Here is a 23,544-nt window from a genome sequence, read left to right as displayed (position 1 = left end):
TCATTGATTAGTGCCGCAATTAAGGGGGAGATTCGTCCCACCCTCTAAGTAGTTATGATTACTATGTTATATCATGATTGAGTTCTGTTGAAACAGTTCTAGGATAGTACAGTAACAATAGTGTAGAAGTATTGTTCCTCTAGTCATAACTATGTATTCAACACTTATTGCATTTGTGATTAATACAATCTTCTATCCCGGACAAACAGCCCCCCAGATGTAGATGCTCATCCATCGAACTGGGTTAACAAATGTTGATGTGTTGATCGTTTCTTTTCATGTTACTATAGTTTAATACTCTATATACAACTGTGGGCACAACTATTATATATCACTAAAATCGTTCATATTTCAATTGGTATCAAAACGGGTTAACAATCGATCATTAATGGACGAAATTCATGAAGGAAACTCAACCACTAGGCCACCCTTTCTAGACGGAGGAAACTATGGTTACTGGAACTCGCGCATAGAGGTATTTCTTATGTCTATGGACATGAGGAGTTGGAGAACCATTATTTCAGGATGGGAGCACCCCACTGAAAAGGATGAAATTGGTAAAGTTATACGAAAGTCTGAATTGAAGTAGACAAGCGAAGAAGATGATGCAGTCGTTGGCAACTCACGAGCAATGAAAATATATATTTAATGTTGTGGATCAAAACAATGTTCTACCTTGACTTACTAAGAACAACATCAAAAGCAACTACAAGATATGTAACCAACACGTAAGCTAATCTTCTATGTCATAGGAAAAGATCATCAAGTAAATTTCATGCTGAAAGCATTTTATAGGTTTTGAAATTTATGGCAACAGAAAAAGTAAATCAAATTGTTTCTTTTTTAAGGCAAAAAAAAAGTTTCTTAAAGTGAAACATAATTTTGAAGTTTATATGAGTAATTCTTTAATTTTATGAAGTAGTTGAAAACTTTACGAAAGAGAAAAAATTTGAATTATAAATTATAGGTATGAGAAAATTAGTTACATGGATGTTTCCACTTTTCCTTTACATGTACTTTATTTATTTAAAATTTTAATGTGTGTGTGACGTGGACTTAAATTGTTAGGAGCATAGTTAGATTAAAAAAAATATTTGACTTGGGAAAAAAGAAGAGACTTAAGAGTATTGGTGCTTGATATTAGAGGTCTTTGGTGGTTTTCCCATTTAAGATATCTTTTGAAGATGGGATGCTTTCTTTTCCCCCTTTTATCAAGTCTTAGTTGTCTTGGTTTTCCTTCACCCTGCTAGTTTTGTTTGGTCTTATCATTTGTCGTGAGGTTTTTATTTTATTTTGTTTTGTTTGTATCGTGTGTGCATTAGGCTCTTTTCACTTGAGGAAAATTTTCATATCCTCTGCAAAAAGAAATAAATAAACTCAAGCCCACTTATGAAGGAGGAAGAGTATTTTCTAATTTTCTTTTTTTCTTTTTTTGTGGTGGAAAATTTAACCTATAGGTTAATAATATACGACCGAGAGATTTGGCGAATCGGTTTTCTTTCCAAACTATTGAGCAGGTACTAGTTTACCTAAACTGGATTTTCTTTGGCTTTTCAATTTACCGTGACCCACACACACACACATATCTTAAACTCAAGTTTAGATCGACTATAACGGGGTAATTTGTTATTTGGAAATATCTATATAATTGAAATCTTCAAATGTCTAAAATTACATGTCTAAATTAACAAATATCTAGCTAACATCTTTAGATAGTCTTATTTGTTATATAGAAATAGTTTTAAGGATATCTAAACATATTGGAAAACTATATTTATTTTGCATTGAAACTGTTAATTGCTCACCAGGACTCTAAGGGTGTGTTTGGGGGAAGGAAAGAAATAAGGGGGAAAGGAATAAGAAAAATGGGGGATTATGAAAAAGAAAGGATTATAATAATTCTTGTTTGGGGGAAGGAATAAGTGGAAGGATCATTTATAATCCTTGTCTGAAAGAAGGAATAAATATGAGGATTATGAGAGATAATTTATAATCCTTGTTTGGGGGAAATAATAAGTGGCGGGAAGGAATATGACAATTTTTTTTTTAATTAGTACAAATTTATTTTTTTAAAGATTCATATTGTAAATCCAATACACAAATATTCGTATTTTATTTACCAAAATTTGAAATTTTTATCGAAAAACATGTCCCATTAGTTTTCGTAAATATGATGTCAATTTTGAACATTTTGTATGCAAGTTTTTCGTGCCAAAAAAATTAATTGATGTGTTACATGTGAAAGAAAATACATTTATTTTCTTTAAATTGATGTTGTAAGTGCAATATCCACTAGAAGAAATCTGCCCTTTAATGTCGGGTGGAAAAAAATGAAAAATGGCTTTAATGTCGGTTTTCGAAAGGCGGATGTCTAATGTCGGTTTTAAAATGACATTAAAGATAGAGCTTTAATGTCGGTTTAAAATCGACATTAAACATCCTACTTTTTGAGAACGGACGTTAAAGCTCTTTTTTATTAGTTATTTATTTTTTTAATTTTGTAAAAAATTAAAGTTTTCCCTTCTTCCCCTTCCCCACGATTTTTCCATCCCTTCCAAAGTTAATCACTCATGCCCCCGTCACCACATCTCAGCCGCTGCCTCAATCGTTCGCTGCCAGTGCTGACTCCAGTCGCAAGCTCAACTAAATCTGACTCCTGCTGGTGCCGTGATGCTAATTCCAACCGTGTTGCAACTCCTGACGCCACCAAGATCTGACTCCAGCCACCTCCTTCTCGGCTCACGCTGCCGCACACTGCCGCATACTATCAGACAATGTTTCCAATTCGAAGCCTTTCAGTTTCCGTTGCAAAGCTACAAATTACTTTACTCCCTCCATCCTCATTTGCCTCCTCCATCTCCATCGGCCCTAATCTCCAAATCCCACAATAACATCCCAATTTGAAGGACTTCTTCTCTTATATTGATACTTTTGTTTGCTTTTGGATTAGAGAATTATTCGTTGTGGTGGAGCCCTTGATGATGATATGTCGAATATCATTGTTGCTCAACTTCTATACCTTGATGCTATTGATCCCAATGAGGTTCTCTTTCTTTTCTCTCTATTCATTTTAAGGAAGTAGCTCATATATAGTTCGTCAGGTTTTCTTATAACTGATTAACATAATCTTTTGGTATGCTTAACAGGATATTATGATGTATGTAAATTCCCGTGTTGAGTTACAGCTGGTAATATTGAAACCGGTGGAAACCATATCACTGATTGTTTGTTCTGTTGGAAACTGGGACGAGCTTTATCTTTTAACTACTGATTAACTTGGATTTATGTTGGTATGGCCATTTTTGATACTATGAGATAGGCTTTATCTATGGCATTTTCTCTGCTTTTTCTCTTTATGTTATTATCTTATTCATTTCCCAAGTGTTGTGGTGCAGGGGATTATTATACGTATGTGTGTGTGCACTCTTATTATAACTTTTAAAAATGATAATCACCAATCAAAATATATAATACAAGTAAAACGAAGAAGAGTTGCTGATTAGTGTGATATACATTTATATATATACAAAATTGGGGGATGTTGTGGCAGCTTTGAAGATGGCAGCTGATATAAAAAATTCTATCTAGTGAATGCATATATTTTGTGTTTGTTTCCATTTAATTTGGAATGTTACCTCAACCTTTCATAATTTCGTGTTTATGTGTTGCACATGCCTTACTTGGTTGGTATATGTTGTGAGAATGGAGTTTCTTGTGGTAGGACATGGAGTAGCCAATGGTAGGTCTAAGCAAAGTAGAAGTGAGAAAAAGAGTCGTAAAGCAATGCTGAAGCTTGGAATGAAGCCTATCTCCGGTGTGAGCCATGTCACAGTCAAGAAGAGTAAAAATGTTAGTTTTTTTCAACATCTCAAATTTGACACTTCTAAATTGATTCTATCTAATATCTATGGCGTTTTCTCTGCAGATGTTATCTAATATCTAAATTGATTCTATCTAATATCTATGGCATTATCTCATAATTTTATTGAATTGTGATATCTAACTTCATTCTTTTAACTTTATTTTCAATGCAATGTTGATAATTTGTGATTTCAAATATGTATGTTCTAAAATTTAAGATATGTATGTTCTTGTTTTGTTCTTTTTAGTTTTTTGGAACTTCATGTTTTATTTTAGATATCTAGTTACAAGTCAAGAGTATATTACAACATAGAAATAAGCATTTTTTTATTCTCACAAGGATGAAGATTTGAGTAAGGTTCGTATTTTTGTCTGTTTTATGTTTCTTTAATTAGCATTGAAAATTTGTTGGAGTTTGATTTTCAGAGTTTCGTTTTGTTTTTGCAACTATCTTTGAAGTTTATTAATTCCGAGAAGTTTCAGAGGTGAGTTTATGTTTGTTGTTGTTGTGAGACGGTGGAGTGGTGATATTTCTTTCTCTGTGGAGGAGAATATCCTTTGGCTTGTGTTTATTTTGATTTTTTTTAATTTTATTATTGAATTGTGTGTCTTTTCTAAAGAAATATGAGAAAAACCGTTTAATGCTCTCTGTTGAAGAGTTAAAGTTGTAGTAATTTAATTACATATTAAGTTTATTTTTCAGTTTAATGCTCTCTGTTAGTGATTTAACACAGGTGATTTTTCTTATGCGATAGACTTGAGTCGACAAAGTCTAGTTTTGCTTTATTTTATGTAGTTTTCTACTGTAAATTATATGTACCTGGTTGATTGTTAGTTCGTTAATTCTAGAGATGGCTTTTAAAATTGAAATTTAGGGATTCTAATCTTGTTAAGGTCAAATATGTTCAAGAACATGTATAGTATTACTACTTACTTTTGTTTGCTTTTGGATGTCTGGATGTTCATGTTCGGTGGTCATTACGTATAAGACTTAGAAGCACATATACAGATGCTGAGGTGGAATATTCTTTCAATATATTTCTTTTCCTCTAATGATGATGACTATCACTCCCTATGATCTTTTTTTCCCTCTCTTTACTGTATGCTTCTTCCTTAGAAATATACTCAATGAAGATTTTGGAAGTTGAGTAGATCATGGACATTGAAACAGGACTTGAACTAATAATGAAGAAAATGTTGAAAAGGTTTGTTTTTCATTTTTCAATTTTATGCTATGTGGAAAGTAATTGTTTTTACATTTTAAGACACTTGCATAAATGATCATACAAATGATAGAAGGTTCAACCAAAACCTCATAGAAAGGATAGTCCTCGGAAAGCTATCTAGAAGGTAATATTCATTTTGCTTTGTTCTTTTGCCTGAATGATATTACCTCAAAAACATAAATACTGTCAAAGAGTAATTTGATCCCTCTTGCAACCAAACTCATATGTCTTTCAAGTTTTAGATACTTTAATTTTTTACATTATAGTCAGCTCGTTGTGTAATCTTTTCTTGAATTTATGTCATTGTCAGTTTAGTAAAACTTGATGCTATCTTCTTCTGTACAGATTTTGGACAACGAAAAAAGATAGGATTGGAACATTTCAAGCCAATGAAGCCTTTGGAGTCTGGTGATCTTTAAGCACAAATCTTTCAAGCCAATGAAGCCAATTAAGCACAAATCTTTATATAATTGGCGGCAATGTGCATTTGGTAGAACTATATGGGACTGATCAATACTTTGCAATGAAGGCAATGGATAAGGGTGTCATGCTCGACCGCAACAAGGTTTTGTAATATTTTAGTTTAAATTCATCAATATTTTCCCTTGGTTCATATTATAAATTCAAATACATTTCATTTTAGATCTGAAAAGTGAAGAACACGAAATTCACATCTACGAATGAGGTTTGAGATTTCTCCCTTTCTTATATTTTTTTGATGTGCATCTGAAATTGCTAATAGCTAACCAACATGTGTATAGCTAACCAACATCTGAAATTGCTAATAGCTAAATTAAGGTAATTTCATTGTATTTAGATCTCTCTGATTTGCATTTTTTTCCTAATAATTTGTACTTTAATTTTTTTCTTTCAATTTATAATCTCATTCACTCTCTGTATAGTATTCAATCGTGTTTATATTATTGTTTATTCATAAATTTGTATACGAGTATATGGTTCAAATCTTTACTTTTTGAAAGGTAGGGCTTTAAGATTCAATGAGGATCTAAACTTGTCTATAGAATATTGTCTATTTGTTGACAACTTGAGCAGGATCTGTTTTCCGCAAACTTGTCTCAAGAAATATTGCCTTTTTCTTGACTGCTTACTTGAAATGATATATCCTATAGATTCTGTACTTTTGCCTTTTTGTACAATTGTGTTCTTTGAGCGTTCCGATATTATATATGATGTGTCTACCCTCACAAAGAAACCTAGTAGAATTGTATATGAAGTATGTAGCTTTCTTCTTTACTTCTTACTCAAACGTCTTTTTTCATTTTTCGTATGGTATTGAACTGACTGCTCCCTTCGATGGTGCGTTTGATTTTATGGAACTTTGTTATGACATTGGATTTTATTTTGAAAGAAACATGATTTTATGCTTGTTTACTGATGGAAAGAACCAAATAAAGCATGTCTTTGGGAATTAATGTGATTCATAAAAAAAAAACAATGACGAATTGGAGTTTTTGATTGAGAATTGAAAATGGTGAGGTAGTATTATGTTGATATTTATAGCATCTGCTCTATTAGAATATATGTAAAACTTTTTCAGTAAGCTACTTAATTTAGTATTTCGATGTAGCTTATACTGATGACCAACCTACAAATAGTACAAAGGAAGCTTTTGAGAAAGTCGTTTTCATCAAAACTCAGAAGACTAATGCTCGAACAGAGGGTAGTTACCTTTTCATATATTGGGTTTTAACTATTTTTTTTGTGAAGATGTGCATCCTTAATCGTGTTAGCTTCTCTTATTTAAGCCAATTTCAATGTCCTTTTATAATTGCTATAAAGAAATTTTTGAATGTTTCAGTAGTCAAATTAAATGGTTTATTTTGATATTGCTTGTAGAATGATTGAAGACATATCGGGTTGAAAGCAAAGCAATTGTGTAGATAGGCTATTATTGAAGGTTGAAGACTGAGAAGATATGTTTAGAATTTCTTGTTAAAGTTTTGTATTAGGATCTTGTTTCATGTACTGTTGTAGAATGTATATATAAATACAATATTAAGATTTTATTTTGTGTATACAAATGTAAAAGACAAATATTATAGTTTCTAAAATAATATTAATTTAATTGATTTGTTGGAGTGAGAAAAAATATTTATCTACATGGGCTTTATGTCGGTTTATAAAAAATGGACAATAATGAAACAATTTAATAAAAATAAAATTAAAAAACAGGCCCAGAACAAGGCAAAAATGTCGTTTTTAAACTGACATTAAAGAGGCATTTAATGTCGGTTTAGAAACGACATTAAAGGCATCTTTAGTGTCGGTTTAAAAACGACATTAAAGACATCTTTAATGTCAGTTCTAAACTGGCATTAAAGATCTTCAATAACACCATCAAAGATGTCGGTTTATAACCGACATTGAAGATCTTTAATGTCGGTTATAAAGCGACGTTAAACCCTAACCGACATTAAAGGCCTTTAATAACGCTCGCAAAGATTTCGGTTGCCAACCGACATTAAAGGCCAAATTTCTTATATTGATCAGAAAATTACGTATTGTTAACAATCGATTTAAAAAATTTTATTATTATTTTTTAATTTGTACAAATGTATTTTTTTTTAATTCGTATCGTAAATCCAATATACAAATATTCATATTTTATTTACCGAAATTTGGAATTTTTATTGGAAAACATGTTTCATTAGCTTTTGTAAATACGATGTTAATTTTGAACGTTTTGTATGCAAGCTTTTCGTGCCAAAAAATTAATTGATGCATTATTACGAAAGAAATTACGTGTATTTTTTTTAAATTTGATGTTGTAAGTACAATATCGAAAAATTACGTACCGTTAACAATCGACTTAAAAGAACGACGACCAACGTAATAGCATTGAAAGGAAATGAAATATGGGAAACAAATGTTTTTTTTAATACAGTTAAACGATGAACATCAATTATATCATACAACTCTATTTTGAAATATAGTATTAAAATAATAATAATAATAATAATAATAATAATATATTTTTTAATTTAAAATAATAATAATAAGAATATCACACCTTTTAAGGAAGAAAGAGAAGGAATAAGAAGGAATAAGAGGGGATTGAGAGGAAAAAAGAGAGATTAAGAAGGAATAAGGAGAATTATGTATATTCTTTTCCCTCCCCTTATTCCTTGCCCCAAACATGGAAATGATTATTTTCCTTTTCCTTTCCTTCTTCCAAACATACCCTAAGCGTTCTTTGCATTAGGTATTAGGCATCTTTTCAAGAATAAAGTATTTTTCTGATCTTGTATCTCCAAAACCAATACTATTCCACAATAATATTTTTTGTTTAGAAAAGCTTGAGTGTATCGTGATGCTTACTTTGTCGATGCATTGAATGTGACTGTCTTGCAGTTATGGTAGTTAGTTAGATATAAGTTTAGCGTAAGTCAAGGGTTCTACACATTTTATTTCACTTTCTTTTATTTGTAAGTTGTCTCATTAGTATAATATGTTTCGTCTCACTGCTTTATTTGCTTAGAGTATGTTTCGTCTCATTGTTTTATTTACTTAGAGTAGCTTGAGTGTGTCGTGATACTTCGGTGATACATTGAATGACTATCCTGCAATTATGATAGTCACTTAGATATAAGTTTAGTGTAAGTCGAGGGTTCTACACATTTTATTTCACACTTTCTTTTATTTGTAAGTTGTCTCGTTAGTATAATAAGTTTTGTCTCATTGCTTTATATGCTTAGAGTAGCTTAAGTGTATAACTTTCTCAAGTTATCTCAACAGACGAGTAATACAATATGTGGATATTGTGTTATGAAGTTCATGCAAACATAGTACGGCAAAAGACCGTCACAATTATAGATGTGGTATGCATTTTCTTTTACCATCTCATAAAGTTATTGTTGGAATTTATGTCCTAAAAACTCGTAGTTTGTAGTTTAAAATTATATTCTATTCAATAAAGTGGTTATTGAGAACTTATTAGTGAAAATAGAATACTATAATCTTGAATCAAATAACTAAAGTCCCAAGGCTATCTAGTGTAGACTTGAACTTTATGTAGAGACATAAATGTGGATCAAGTTCGAGTATATAGCTCAAACGATCTATAGTGTATGAATAAGGTTGGGCCCTTATTTCAAGAATGGAGGGATGAAAACCCCTTACAGCGGAAGAATTACAGAAACCCAATTTTAATTGGAACCTTAAAAAAACCAATACATTGGCAAAAAATTACAAAAACACTTTTTATGGTTAAACATGCTTTGAAGAAAAATACAGAGAAGAAAACTTACGCTCGTTGACGACTCTGAATCTACCAATCACCAATTTGGGCACCACCAAAAACCTTCTTATTCTCTGATTGAGATGGTTTGTGGGAACCAATTGGAATAAGGGAATTTTTCTTAGAGAGAATTTGTTCAGAGAGAAATGGGAGAGCAATCCCTTTTCACAGAACTCACCACCATTTTTGTTACACAAAGTATTCCTACTTCTTCAGACGAAAGAAGTGGGAAGTTGAAGATAATAAATGGGAACGTGGGAAAACCACCCACGTTCCCTATTAACCACCCACGTTCCCTATTAACTTAATAATTATTATTAAATTAATATATTAAACTAATTAATTAATTTAATTAAATAATTAATTATTTTAATAATTAATTAAATCATATTTAATTAATATTTTCATTTAAATCATATTTAAATGAATATCTCTCGCATAACCTATAGTTTTAATTTAATTAATTTAATTAAATCAAATTAAACTAAACTATTAATTAATTCTCCAATTAATTAATTTCTAAATTAAATATCTTATATTTAATTTAATCCATAATTTGAATCATATTCAAATATAAATTTCTCTCATAACCTATAGTTTTAATATGTATCATATACACATTAAATTTTAACTTATAGTTTTAATATGAATCTAATTCACATTAAACTAATATTTGAACTTATTCAAATATTTTATTCTCTCGTAATTTAATTTTGAATCATATCCAAAATTAAATTTATATAATAAAGTCTAATTAAAATATAAACTTTATGTTATAATGTATCAATATACATTATATTAATTCCCAAAGTAAATTTGAACATTTCAAATTACAACCAATATAAATAAATCTCATTACTCTTTATGAGCTAGGAAGGGGACCTAATGGACCTATAGATCAGAAGCTACAACGATATGAAATTAATTGGCTAAACTCATTAACCACATTAATCAATATTCGTTAACTATGTATACACTCCACTAAAGACTCACAACTGAACTCTTCTCATTGTAGATATATTTCTGTGTCCATGGATATAGACCAATACCAGTAAGTTAGTCCTTCACAAGTGTTCGTAAAACCAACTGGGTTAAATTACCATTTTACCCCTTGATTACTTCGGTAATTTGGCCACTCTCACCCGTACAAATCAAAGGACAATCTCTCGCAAACAGGAGTTCATAATACACTCAGAATTAAGACTAAGTCACATAGGTCATCCTAATGAAATAGAAATCCAACTAGCTAACGGAGTTACATCTAGTGATTACTATTTCATGGTCCAGTCTTATGCAAACTCATTGCATAGGATACCCTCACTCGCTTGTCGCATACATGAAGGCATTGGATCAATGTGTTTGTATCAAATACAAAGTGAGTCGTATCCATAGTGTTAACAGGATAAGGTACCCAACCTTAACCCTATACTATAGACCCTTTAAGCTGATCTTGAACATTGATCCCCGTATGTCTCTACATACTGTTCAAGACTCATCAAACAGCTTAGAATGTTAGTTTATTGGATTTAGGTTATTAAGACAAAACTAATAATATAATCAATGACACTTATTGATATTATAATAATAAAACACTTTATTAATGATAGTCAATTGATTATATTTACTATCTACGAGTTTTAGGACATAAAACCCAACAGAGAACACTATGGATGCGGCACACTCTGTAGTTAGTATAAACGATGTGATCCTGAATCGTTCATGTAGAGACATGGGAGTGAGGGCATCCTATGTAAAGAGTTTGCATAAGATTGGAACAATGCAATAGAGTCACTTTTAAGTTATAACATCATTGACTTTATAAACTGATTATTTTGATTATGATGACCTAGGTAACTTAATCTTAATCCTGAGCTAACTATGAACTTCTGTTCAATCGATATTATCTTTAGATCTGCGTAGGTGAGGGCAACTCAACGGTGCTGGCTCAATAAGCCTCCCATTTCAAGGGTAAGACTGGGTGGATGGTTAGGAACATAGAGTGCAAGACGAAATTCACTCTTACCCGTTTTAGGGTTAGTAAATAGGTTGTTTCCTTAAGGACTGAATCCAAGTCTTGAACAAGGGATCCTGCCCTCTCATTGGCTCGAGAGGGATTCAGTTTATAGGTTGGGCCTTAAACCAAATGTTTAATAGTGAATCAGTGAGACTTAAGGAACAAGATGTAGTCTCGAGGGTAAAACAGTATTTTGACCCAACCGAGGTTACGAACAACCTGCAAAGGATTAACTTACTGATCATGGTTATATCAAATGGACACAAATATATCTATAATGAGGGGAGTACAACTACAGGACTTTAGTGGAATAACCTGTTAATTAACGAATGTTGATTAACTAGGTTTAAAAAAGTTTAGCCAGTTAATCTCGGATCGTTGGAGCCCATGATCTATAAGTCCATTAGGTTCCCCTGCTAGCTCATATAAAATTAACTTAGAACAATATGCTGGAATAATTCAAATTGTTCGAATTAGGTAGACAGAGAGAGAGATTAAAGAATATATGTGATATAGCCATCGGTTATAGAGCTTTATAGTTTAAATGTGATTTAAATATTAAAAATATAAATATGGATTCATATTTGGAAGCTCGAAATTGATGAAAAAGGTCAAAGTTGTAAAAAGTCAAAGTATTGACTTTTGCCTTTGAAAAGTCAAACTTTGACCGGCTTTATATTCAAATGTGATTGAAATTTCAGAAAGATGACTATGGATTCATGCTCGGGATGTCAAAATTAGTTAGGATGGACAAAATGGTAAAAAGTCAAAATGTAGACTTTTCACTTAAAAAAGTCAAAGTTTGTCTTTGACTTTAATGGTCAAATGACCAAAATGCCCTTGGACTAAGTTAGTGAAAAATTCAACATTTTGTTGGATAATCCTACTAGGACTTAGTGGGATAGGTGGCTACATGAGATGTAAACACCTAGGACACTAAGTTCCACTAATTGTTATTGGATTATTAGGTGTTGATATTTAATAAACTAATTGCATGCAATTATGTATGTAATTAGTCTATAAATAGGGTATTTTTCATATTGGATAATTTTTTTTTTTTTGCCAATTTTGTAATTTTGAATTACAAAATAAACCATTTTTCTCTAAAATCTCAACTTAATCTCCTCATCAATTCCCATCTCTTTCTCAAATTCCTTCACTTAATTGGTCCCAGAACTCGGTTATAAGTCCGGAGAATAGCGAGTCAACACTGGTGGTGGTCCGGTTCGTGATCGTGAGAAGTTTTGAAGAAGTCGGGAAAAGCTTCAAAGGTAAGAATTTATTTTAACCCTATAGGGTAGTCTTAAGCATGTTAATCACTAAAGTGTTTAGTTTCATAGAGTAATTTTTTCGATCTTGTTTTCCATTGGTCTGTATGCTTTCCATCAGTTATCATTCTTACACTTAGTACAATGTAGTTATTACATTACATTTATTTTGTTTGCACCTTACACTGAATCTAAATTGGATGTTATAAGAGTTTATTACTATGAATTTTTAGGATGCTACATACGATACATGTTATTTATTGCGATGAATTAATGGTTCTTATATTTATTAGTTTATGTAATTGTGATACACTGTCAATTTCTATTGGGTTATGTCTTATATGATTCTATTTGTTCTATACCATTTTTTTGTAGAAACATTGGTTTATAGTTGATTGATGAAAATTAATTAGTTTATTCGATGGATGTCTAGTAAGTTTATGAAGTATATGTTATGTGCGTTTCAATTATATGGTCTGAATATGGTATGAAATTTATATTTGTGATTTTTGATATTTTGTTTGAGTTGTTTGAAGTTGTGCAGTTAGAAGTTTTGAGTTGTTGGAGTTCTGGAGTTTTAGAGTTGTGGCAGAGTTGTGTAGGTTATGTAGTTTTTTGAGCTTGTTTGTTGTTGATTTAGGTCGCATATATGAGAGGGTCGTAATGACGACCCCTATATTTTTTTTTAATTTTTCAAAAGTTGTTACAGTTGACGAGCAAAAAACGTCAATAATAAAAAAAAATTGACGGACATAAACTGTCAATAGAAGGGTTATCTTGATGGGCAAAACACGTCAACAAAAAAGGTTATATTGATAGACTAATCCAATTTTTTTTATGGGTAAAAAGCGTCAAATTTATGTTTCTTGATGGCCAATACCATCAAGAAAAGGTTTTTGATGGCATGTTTTAGCCATCAAGTAAACTGGTTTTCTCAATAGATTTTTTAACTTCCTTGATGTGCAAAAAACATCAAAGTCTCTTTTTTTTATGGCCAAATCAAAAAAGAGTTTTTGATGACATGTTTTGACTAAAACTAGTTTTCTTGATGGTTGGATTTTCTTGATGTCTGCTTACTTGATGGGTAAGGACCATCAAGGTAGACGTTTTTTTACGCGCTTTGTGTCACGGGCATACTTGTCCAAGGTGTTGTTTACCTATGGTCGTATGCCCGAGTACCCCTAAATCGCTTTGTCTTTACTTATTATAAGTAGTTTAGGTTATTTCTTGCGTTTTCGTGTTGCCGAGCCACAGTGTGACATTTCGGCTTTTTCATATGCAAGCTTGCCAAGGCCAAAAATCTCAATATGTACTATAAGGGGTAGCACACTATTTGAACCTCCACCCAAGCCTTGTCGCACTCTTTGCAAACTAAGCTATTTTCCTTGCAATTGACAGTCTTCAACGCTTTCTTCATGATGTTTTCAACAATTTACTTTCTCTCTCCAATTTTATAAGGACATTTTCCTAAGAACGTAGAGGGAGGCTACATCATACCCCGAATTTGTCCGTGGATTTCGAATATTGAACGACTGACTTGTTGATCGAGCAGAACAAGTGTCGCACAATCGTGTTTAAAGGTTACGATTGTGACAAGTGATATCAAAGCGTAGTTGGCTAATTGACAGTAAGATCAAAGTATGTCGACGAAAAATCAAGCGGGTAAGACCCTGAAAGACCCACTAGTAGAGCTAGAAGAGTAGATGCTCTACCTAGTCGAAGTTTTCGACTCCATCCGCTACTTGAAGTCTCGTCTTGAAGAAATTTCTGAGAAAACTGATAGAGTCAATGCGGTAGCTAACCGTGTTGAAGGATTACCGATACAAGAGTTGTTCGCAAGAGTTGACACTCTAGAAGTGACAGTTGGAAGAACTGGTAACTACGAATATGGGGACAGTTCGTTGGGCTTTGTTGTCCACATGGAGGACCGTGTCAATGAGCTAGATAGCTTCCAGAAGACACTCTTAGAGATGATAAACGGCATGTCGGAGGACTTTCGAGCTACTCTCGATGTCGTTAGGAATGAAATCGCAGATGTGAACGCAAGACTGAATCTCACAATGCGAGCAATGGCAAACCAAACTCCAGTTGGAGGGACAATTTCCATTAGTAAGGTAAAGGTTTCAGAACCCAAGCCCTTCTGTTGGGTAAGGGACGCAAAGGCCTTAGAGAACTTCATATTTGATCTCGAGCAGTACTTCAAGGCCATAACACACAATCACCGAGGAAGTCAAAGTGACATTGGCAACGATGCATCTGTCTGAGGATGCCAAATTGTGGTGGAGGTCCCGATACATGGACATATAGAAAGGGCGTTGCACAATAGATACTTGGGACGTCTTGAAGAAAGAACTCCACTCGCAATTCTTCCCCGAGAATGTGGAAATCTTGGCTCGACGAAGATTGCGTGATCTGAAACACATCGACAACATTCGGGAGTACGTGAAATAGTTTGCGAGGTTGATGTTAGACATTCGCGACATGTCAGGGAAAGACAAAGTTTTCTGTTTTGTCGAAGAGCTGAAACCGTGGGCCAAGACCAAGTTATTTAAACAAAGGGTCCAAGACCTCACGTCAGCGTATGCGGTAGCCGAACGGTTGTTTGATCTGATTAGTGACTCTTAAGATGTGAGACGTCACCAAAGTTCCTTACCTAGAAGAAATAGGAATAGTCGTCTGAGTTCTCCCAAAGCTGTCGGGGGAGACAAACATTCTGGTAGAGACCGCAGGCCTTACCAATCAAACACTGAGAACACATCTGGCAAGAGAATGCCCGAAAAAAGCTGACTTCCATGCTTTTCAGGCCTCATTAACCCTGGATTCAGATGAGAAATCGAGTCAAGCCAAAAACAAAGCGGACTCGATAGAAAGAGGCAAGAAGCCTAGAATAGGGGCCTTAAAGTATCTGTCGTCTCTCCAGAAAATGGTAGGGGAGAGAAGCATATCCATGGAAAGGGACTTATTGTATGTTGACACCTGAATCAACCAAAAACAAACTAAAATCACTATGATTGATTTCGGTACAACTCACAACTTCATAACAGAAGCAGAAGCCAGACGTCTAAGACTCCGTTGGGAGAAGGATTCAGAAAGAATGAAGGCCGTGAATTCTGTTGCTCTACCTATCGTCGAACTAGTGAAACGGACCAAGATAAAGTTGGGAGGATGAAAAGGCCCTGTAGACTTTGTGGTTGTAAAGATAGACGACTTCGATGTAATAATGGGAATGGAGTTCCTCCTTGAACATCAAGTCATACCAATGCCCTCAGCCAAATGTCTAGTGATCACTGGATCTTTCCCTATAGTAGTGCAAGCAGATATTCGTCAGCCTAACAGATTTAAAATGATATCCGCCATGCAACTAGATAAGAATCCCGCCCAAGAGGAACCACCATCTGCAGCGATCCTACTTGGGGCGTTGGGAAAACTGGGGGATACAATCCCCAAAGACACTTTGTGTGTCCCTAAGAAGTACCATGGTGTATGCCAAAACGTTGGCCCAAGTCCTTGTCGATGCAAAGGGCGATTGACCATGGGATAGAATTTCTCTCAGAGGTAAAAGCGTCTGCCAAGAATGCTTACGGCATGCTGGAGTTAGCCGAACTTCGAAAGTCGTCGAAGAAGTTGTTGAGTACAGGATTTAGTAGACCTGTACAAGCTCCATATGGAGTCCCGGTCCTTTCTCCAAAGAAGAACAGAAACCCACAACGATGTACCAAACACCGTATCCTGAATAAGCTCACAGCTAGCCGCAAATATCCATTTCCTATACTCCCCTACCTGTTTGACCGCTCACGTGGGGTGAAGTATTTCCCGAAGTCAGACATTCGACCGAGGTACTGTCGAGTAAGAGCAATAGAGGCAGAGGGACTCGAGACAACTTCTGTCACTGGACTTAGAGCATACGAGTTCCCCATGGTGCCATTTAGTCTTACCGATGCCAAGGGAGGAAAGTTGTTTTGTGCGGAGCCAGATAAACGTGCTGGGTCATGTGGTGGAGTTTCACCAAATTGAGTTGTTGAAAGAAGAAGACATTCAGTGGGGTAGGAACCTCGAGTGTCAGGCCGCCTTTAATGGTTTGGAGCAAGCCATGATTGAGGGGCCAAGTTTTGGGGTCGCCGATGCGACCAAGCCTCTCAAAGTTGAGGCTGAGCAATCCAACTATATGCTCGGAGAATATCTGCATCATTTTGTTGATGTGGGACAAAAGAATTGGGTTCAGCTGCTAAATGTAGCCCAATTCAATCACAGTGCTCAGACAGATTCGCAGACTAGGAGAAGTCAGTTTAAGATTAAAGGTAGTATGCATTCTGTATTGCTGCCGGTCACTGATGGCCCTTATGTAGGGAACAAGCCTCAAGTTCACAGAGTTGAAAAGGAATTGGAACAGATGGCTGACATCGCTCGAGTGTGCCTAAAAGAAGCTTCAAGGCCGATGGAGGAGAGGGTGGATAAAAAACGATGCCCCCATGAGTTCGAGTGGATGACCAAGCTACCGATCAACGGTGCAACAATATCATACGGTTATCTGTCACCCTAGAATAGGAAGAAGATAGAGAAATCAAGGAAGTCCTTACTGACAAAGTAAGGACGGGTAGAACGCCCACAAGGGAGATACATAAATTCCTAGTGAAGTGGAAGAAACCCCTCGTAGAGGTAACAAGCAGAGATCATATCGAAGATCTCGAAGCATGGAAGCAAAAGACGAAGAGCTCTAGCTTTGTCGGTTGACAAGGATGTCAACCATTTAGGTGGGGGAGAATTTCACGAGCATACTTGTCCAAGGTGTTGTTTACCTATAGTCGTATGCCCGGATACCCCTAAATCGCTTTGTCTTTACGTCTTATAAGTAGTTTAGGTTATTTCCTTCGTTTTCGTATCGTCGAGCCACAGTGTGACATTTCAGCTTTTTCATATGCAAGCCTGCCAAGGTCAAAAATCTCAATATGTACTATAGGGGGTAGCACACTACTTGAACCCCTGCCCAAGCCTTGTCGCACTCTTTACAATCTAAGCTATTTTCCTTGCAATTGACAGTGTTTAACGCTTTCTTCATGATGTTTTCAACAATTTACTTTCTCTCTCCCGTTTTATAAAAACATTTTCCCAAGAACGTGGAGGGAGGCTACATCATACCGCGAATTTGTCTGCAGATTTCGAATATTCAACGGCTGACTTGTTGACCGAGCAGAACAAGTGCCACACAATCATATTTAAAGGTTACAATTGTGACACTTTGCACATCAAAGAAGGCCAAAGAAATTTGGCCTTTAATGTCGGTTTAAAACCGACATTGAAGGCCTTTAATGTCAGTTGGCAATGACATCTTTGCTAGTGTTATTAAAGGCCTTTAATGTCGGTTGAGCTTTAATGTCGGTGTAAAAACGACATTAAAGGCTTTTAATGTCGTTGTTAAGCCGACATTAAATACCTTTAATGTCAGTTTTCAACCGACATCTTTAATAGTGTTATTGAATCATTTTAATGTCGGTTGCCCTTTGACGTCGTTTTAAAACCGACATTTAAAAAGCCAACAATGTTGGTTTATAACCGACATTATAGATCCCACCAACATTATACATCCTTAATAATGTCAGTTTAAAACCGATATTAAAGCCTTGTTTTTTGGTCCATTTTTTCAAATTTATTTTTATTTAATTGTTGCATTGCTGTTCATTTTTTATAAACCGACATTGTGTCCGTGTAGATAAATATTTTTTTCTTGCGCCAACAAATCAATAAAATTAATATTATTTTATAAACTTTAATATTTGTCTTTTACATTTGCATACACAAAATGAAAATTTAATATTGTGTTTATATATACATTCTACAACAGTACATGAAAAAAGATCATAATACAAGATTTCAATAAGAAATCCTAAATGCCTTCTTAGTCTTCAACCTTCAACGATCGCCTAGCTATCTACACAATCGCTTAGCTTTCAATCCGTTATGGCTTCAATCATTCTACAAACAATATCAAAATAAACCATTTAACCTTTAGAATTCTAACAAGATCGCTTTGAAAAAAATATGGCATCTTACCAACTTCAATGCATTAATTATTTCAATGGTGAGGGCTAACCTTCTTTATGTTCACGATCATAAATGTTACGTATTTGATGTTGTAAATACCTCTCTCTGACGTAATGCAACTTCCTTCCTACATTATTTAGCACATACTCATTTTATACAGATCGGCAATGATTCTCCTAAAAACACACATCCGCCTTGTCAAGTTAAAAGTTAGAAAAATTTACGCCAAAGAGCCATAATGAAAAGGCACCAAATGAAGGTATGATTCGCCATTCCACTAACCATAGTTGATATAGACTTAAATATTGGATTCCTTGATTCTGGGTAAGTTGGAATAGTCTTCCTAGAGACCTCAGCAGTAGCAATGACATCCTTGGCAGCATCTGTATCAGCTGCAGCAAGGGCTTGACATTCCTCTTCCTGAACTGTAGCTCAAACCTTATCTAGAAACTTATCATTCTCCTCAGGTAGAAAATGACCTGGAAAAATATATTACCAACTACTACTATCATTAGGATATAACCAGATCCAAGCGTCAAAGTTTCTTTGCTCAAAAGTACCATTGCATATAAAGATAGCAGCATAATACTTTTAATAATACATGCATTTATACATAGAGAGGGCAATTTAATGATAGAGAAGGTAATAAGAACTTACAACAGCAATCATATTTTCATTTTAAAAAGTCATTCACATAGTGAAGTCAGAAAAGAAAATAGTTCCAGGGACCAAACTAAACCTCAAAATCTTGACTTACCCAATAATTAAAGAACACAATCCATAAAAATCAGACATATCCTTTTCAACCCCGTAACTTCTGGTTTACAACATTATTTCTATCCTATAGAGAATCTCAATTTTTCCTCAAATTTTTATGCCTTCAATAACCACCTCAATAACAGTAAAGAAAAAAAAACCACATACTAAATTATGGAATACAAAAAATGAAATTTTAGATCATAGAGACTTAAAATTAAATTCAAACCATAGAGTTGACATTGAAAATTTAACCAAACTATAAGTACTAAATCAAAACTCTTGATTCTAAAAAAAATCAAAACTCATAAAAGTAGATCACGTTGCTACTTTTTTCTAAACTTGAAATTAAACAACAAATATAAATGAAGATAGGAGATATTTCCAAAACTTGATGTAATAACAATTTCTTACTTTGTCTCTTACAGCAAACGTTTTTTAGTGATAAATTCAACACGAACAATACCATATCCTTTTAAAAAACACATATAAAATCATAGGCACATATCTAGTTTTAAATCAATAGGATTAATAACTATCATCAATACAAGATTTTCTATGCAGAAGCCAAAACTAAAAATTTATATGGAGAAACTACTAGAAGAATGACCTACAACAACAGTAAAAATCAAGAACATAAATATGATGATCTGTAGAAAACCTCAAAAAACAGTCAAAGCTCCCACAACTTTTAATTGCAGAGAAAATTATCTATAAATCTAGGTATTTAACTCATAAGGAAAATTTTAACTCATTCATTAACTAAAGAAATAAAACTGCCAATTAAAAAGTGTACCTTTGTCAAAGAAAACTCCAATCCTAGAGCAAAAATAAGAAATACAACACTAAATTGTGTCACTTTCTCAACCTGAGATAAAAACTATGCTTTTAACCATTGATTGAATTTCAAGCATCTATTATTGGATACATTCAAATATACAAAAATGTAATTACAAGTTAGAAATGTTTTTGAATAAGATAATCTTTATTTATATTTCAAATAAAACTGAAGAACGTTAAGGAGCAAAAATGAGGAACTTTAAAAATTTTGCAGGAATGAGGATGAGGTGATAGGTGAAGGTAAATTAGGCTAGCAATAAAGAGGAGAATTGAAAGAATATAATAGTTATCTGAAGTACATTTTTCATTGTTGAATTTAAGAATGGGTAAAACTGAAGAGAGTTGAAGATTACCTGTGTAGTATCACGATTCGTAGTAAAAATGGCTTCCTACAAGTTGCCTAAAGGCACCACATATCATAACAACACCTAATATACTAAAATTTGGAGAAGACCGTGCATCTGCTATATTATGTTCATAAGCTATTTTCTTCAGTAGAGTTCCAGCAGATATCATCAAAGCATGTCCTGTATTTGCTCATCAAGTATGAATCTTCATTTATATTGTAACAGAAGTCTAACATATGAAGTTCTTACAGATTAATGCATTTTATTCAACACTTAATTAATAACTATCTTTTTAAAACTACAGAAAATCTGAAATGACAACCCAAGCAAAGAAAACGAATGTCTAATTTCAGGTCACTTGGTATATGAGAATAATTATTAGTCATAAATAAACCTTTAGAAATATCTTGAATAAGCACATGAATATAATACACAGAATTTCTTTCTTGAATGATATGTACACCATATCTTTGTATTGTCTGAAGAAGCTAGAAATTGTATGTGTACTTTCAATCAACCTCGACAAATTATGCTTATGTGAAGGATATACAGTTATCTACATTCAATCAAGCTCGACAAAAACAATTGTTACCTAGCCTGCACGACCGTTTTCTTTGTGATTTTTTTATGATATCAACGACTTTCATTGGGAAAAAGTGAAAGAATAAAAAGACATACAAAAAGAAAACATGCCACCAAAACACCCTAAAGGGACACGAGAAACCTAACCAAAGACCAAATCTCACTATGCTCCCTCTTCCCTACCCCAAAAGACTTCCTTAAAATGAATTGAGAGCAAAGAAAGAGAACCTTATTGGGATCAATAGCATCAAGGTATAGAAGTTGAGCAACAATGATATTTGCCATATCATCATCAAGGGCTCCACCACAATGAATAATTCTCTAATCCAAAAGAAAACAAAAGTATCACTACAAGAGAAGAAGTCCTTCAAATTGGGATGTTATTGTGGGATTTGGAAATTAGGGCTAGTGGAGATGAAGGAGGCGGCTGGAGTCGGATCTGGGCGGCGTCAGATGTTGCAGCACGACTAGAATTAGCATCACGGTAACAGTAGGAGTCAGATTTGGTTGAGCTTGCGACTGGAGTCAGCATTGGAGGCATACGATGAGGCATCGGCTGAGGTGTATCGATGGGGGCAGAAGTGATTAACTTTGGAAGGAATGAAACAATCGTGGGGAAGGGGAAGAAGGGAAAAATCATGGGTAAGAGAAAAAGGAAAGGAAATTTGGGGGGAAACGAGGGAAAAAGAAAAATATAGAGAAAAAGGGAAAAGAAAACACAAGTTTAAACTTTTGGAAAAAAAATTTAAAGGAGAGAAATAAATTATATAGGTCGGAGGGAAATTAAAAATTAAGGGGGAAAATTTTGAATTTGGTTTAAAAAGATAGAAAAATTGTGGGTTTGAGAAAAGAGTAAAGTAAGAAAGAGAAATCTTCAATTTTTTACGAAATTTTAAAAGAGTAAATAAAAAATAAAATGAGCTTTAATGTCGGTTCTCAAAAAGCAGGATGTTTAATATCAGTTTTAAACTGACATTAAAGCTCTATCTTTAATGTCGGTTCAAAACCGACATTAATTAAACATCCGCCTTTTGAAAATCGACATTAAAGCTCATTTTTCATTTTTTTTCACCTAACATTAAAGGCCAGATTTCTTCTAGTGTGCAAATTTGTAGTAGTGAAAGGAGAACTTGTTCCTAACTTCAAGATTTCGAACTAATTTGTAATAGTGAAAGGAGAACTTGTTCCTAACTTCAAGATTTGGAATTAATTTGTAGTAGTGAAAGAAGAACTTGTTCCTGACTTCAAAATTTCGAACTTCCTCAATCTAATTGATCAAGCTAGATCGAAAGTCCTAAACAAACATTATAACATAAAAATACAAAGAAAAACATAAAGCTTGAGAGATAACGTTCTATGAGGAATTTCATTCAAATTCAAATTGTCTTCACAATGTGGAAATTAAACCACAACCTTATTTATACTACTTAAAAATGTTATATGAAAGGACACAACATTTAATTTTATGCCCTTTCAACTACTCTAATAAATAACATTAAGTATATATTAAAGATGTGAATGAATCTAAAAATGCATTAAAGATGTGAATGAATCTAGAAATGTATTACATATGTGAATGAATCTGAATTTCTAGATTCATTATGACCCTTGGGTGTCCAAGTGATTCTTGAAGTTTCAACTCTTCATTAAAGACAAAAAATCTAGCTTGTAACAAACATTTAATATATTAGCTCTAGCTTTTGTCATTGTGCCTTGAGCCATAATGATTGCCTCTTTATTGATTTGCCTTAGAAAGTTCTCCTATGAATTTCTGGCATATGTTTCATTTTCCTTTTCATTTGAGTTGGTGCGAGCTTGTTAATCACATTTTCTGCTTTGTTGTTCAACATCTTATCACATGCTTATGGTTTTTAATGTTATAAAGAAGTACATTCTTGACGGTTTTAAAATGTCATAAATAAGTACATTTTTTACGGTTTTTCAATGTCATAAACAATCGATTTCTTCACAGTTTTTTCGTATCAAGTAAAAAACATTTCTTGCGGTTATTAAATGTCATGATCAATCATACTCTTGACAGGTTTTAAATGTCATGAACACTTAACAGTTGACGGTTTCTAAATGTAATAAACATTCATACACTTGACAATTTTTAAAATGTCATGAACACTCAATACTCTTAGCGATTTTTAACTGTCATGAACATTTGTATACTTGACGTTTATAAAACGTCAATATTCACTATTTTTTATGTTTTATTAGCTGTCAAGAATTAGGTTTTAAAATCGTCATTAAAGTCGATGTGAAGAAAGTCGATGTGAAGAAAGTCTAAGTTCTTGATAGTTAATAAAACGTCAATAGAGTCTCCCTTCGTAGTAGTGTCACCATTATT

At 33.6% G+C, this 23,544-nt stretch overlaps 1 long non-coding RNA gene across 10 annotated transcripts; it reads left to right on the top strand.

The window, feature by feature from the left end:
* Positions 1 to 2,503: 2,503 nt before the first annotated feature.
* On the top strand, positions 2,504 to 7,177 carry LOC103501387 (uncharacterized). 10 transcript variants are annotated; one of them, XR_007823701.1, is made up of 8 exons: positions 2,504 to 3,043; positions 3,147 to 3,290; positions 3,722 to 4,878; positions 4,979 to 5,066; positions 5,433 to 5,652; positions 5,731 to 5,772; positions 6,676 to 6,768; positions 6,945 to 7,177. It is a non-coding gene; the product is annotated as an uncharacterized LOC103501387 (long non-coding RNA). The 10 variants fall into 10 exon arrangements; XR_007823700.1 differs by having other exon boundaries at positions 5,158 to 5,652; XR_007823699.1 differs by adding an exon at positions 5,158 to 5,211 and having other exon boundaries at positions 3,722 to 5,066.
* The last annotated feature ends 16,367 nt before the right edge of the window (positions 7,178 to 23,544 follow it).

The sequence above is a fragment of the Cucumis melo genome, chromosome 9 (genome assembly GCF_025177605.1).
Source record: "Cucumis melo cultivar AY chromosome 9, USDA_Cmelo_AY_1.0, whole genome shotgun sequence".
NCBI classification, from domain to species: Eukaryota; Viridiplantae; Streptophyta; class Magnoliopsida; order Cucurbitales; family Cucurbitaceae; genus Cucumis; species Cucumis melo.
The sequence above is the reverse complement of the archived record's forward strand: the minus strand, read 5'-3'. Positions and strand labels throughout refer to the sequence as shown.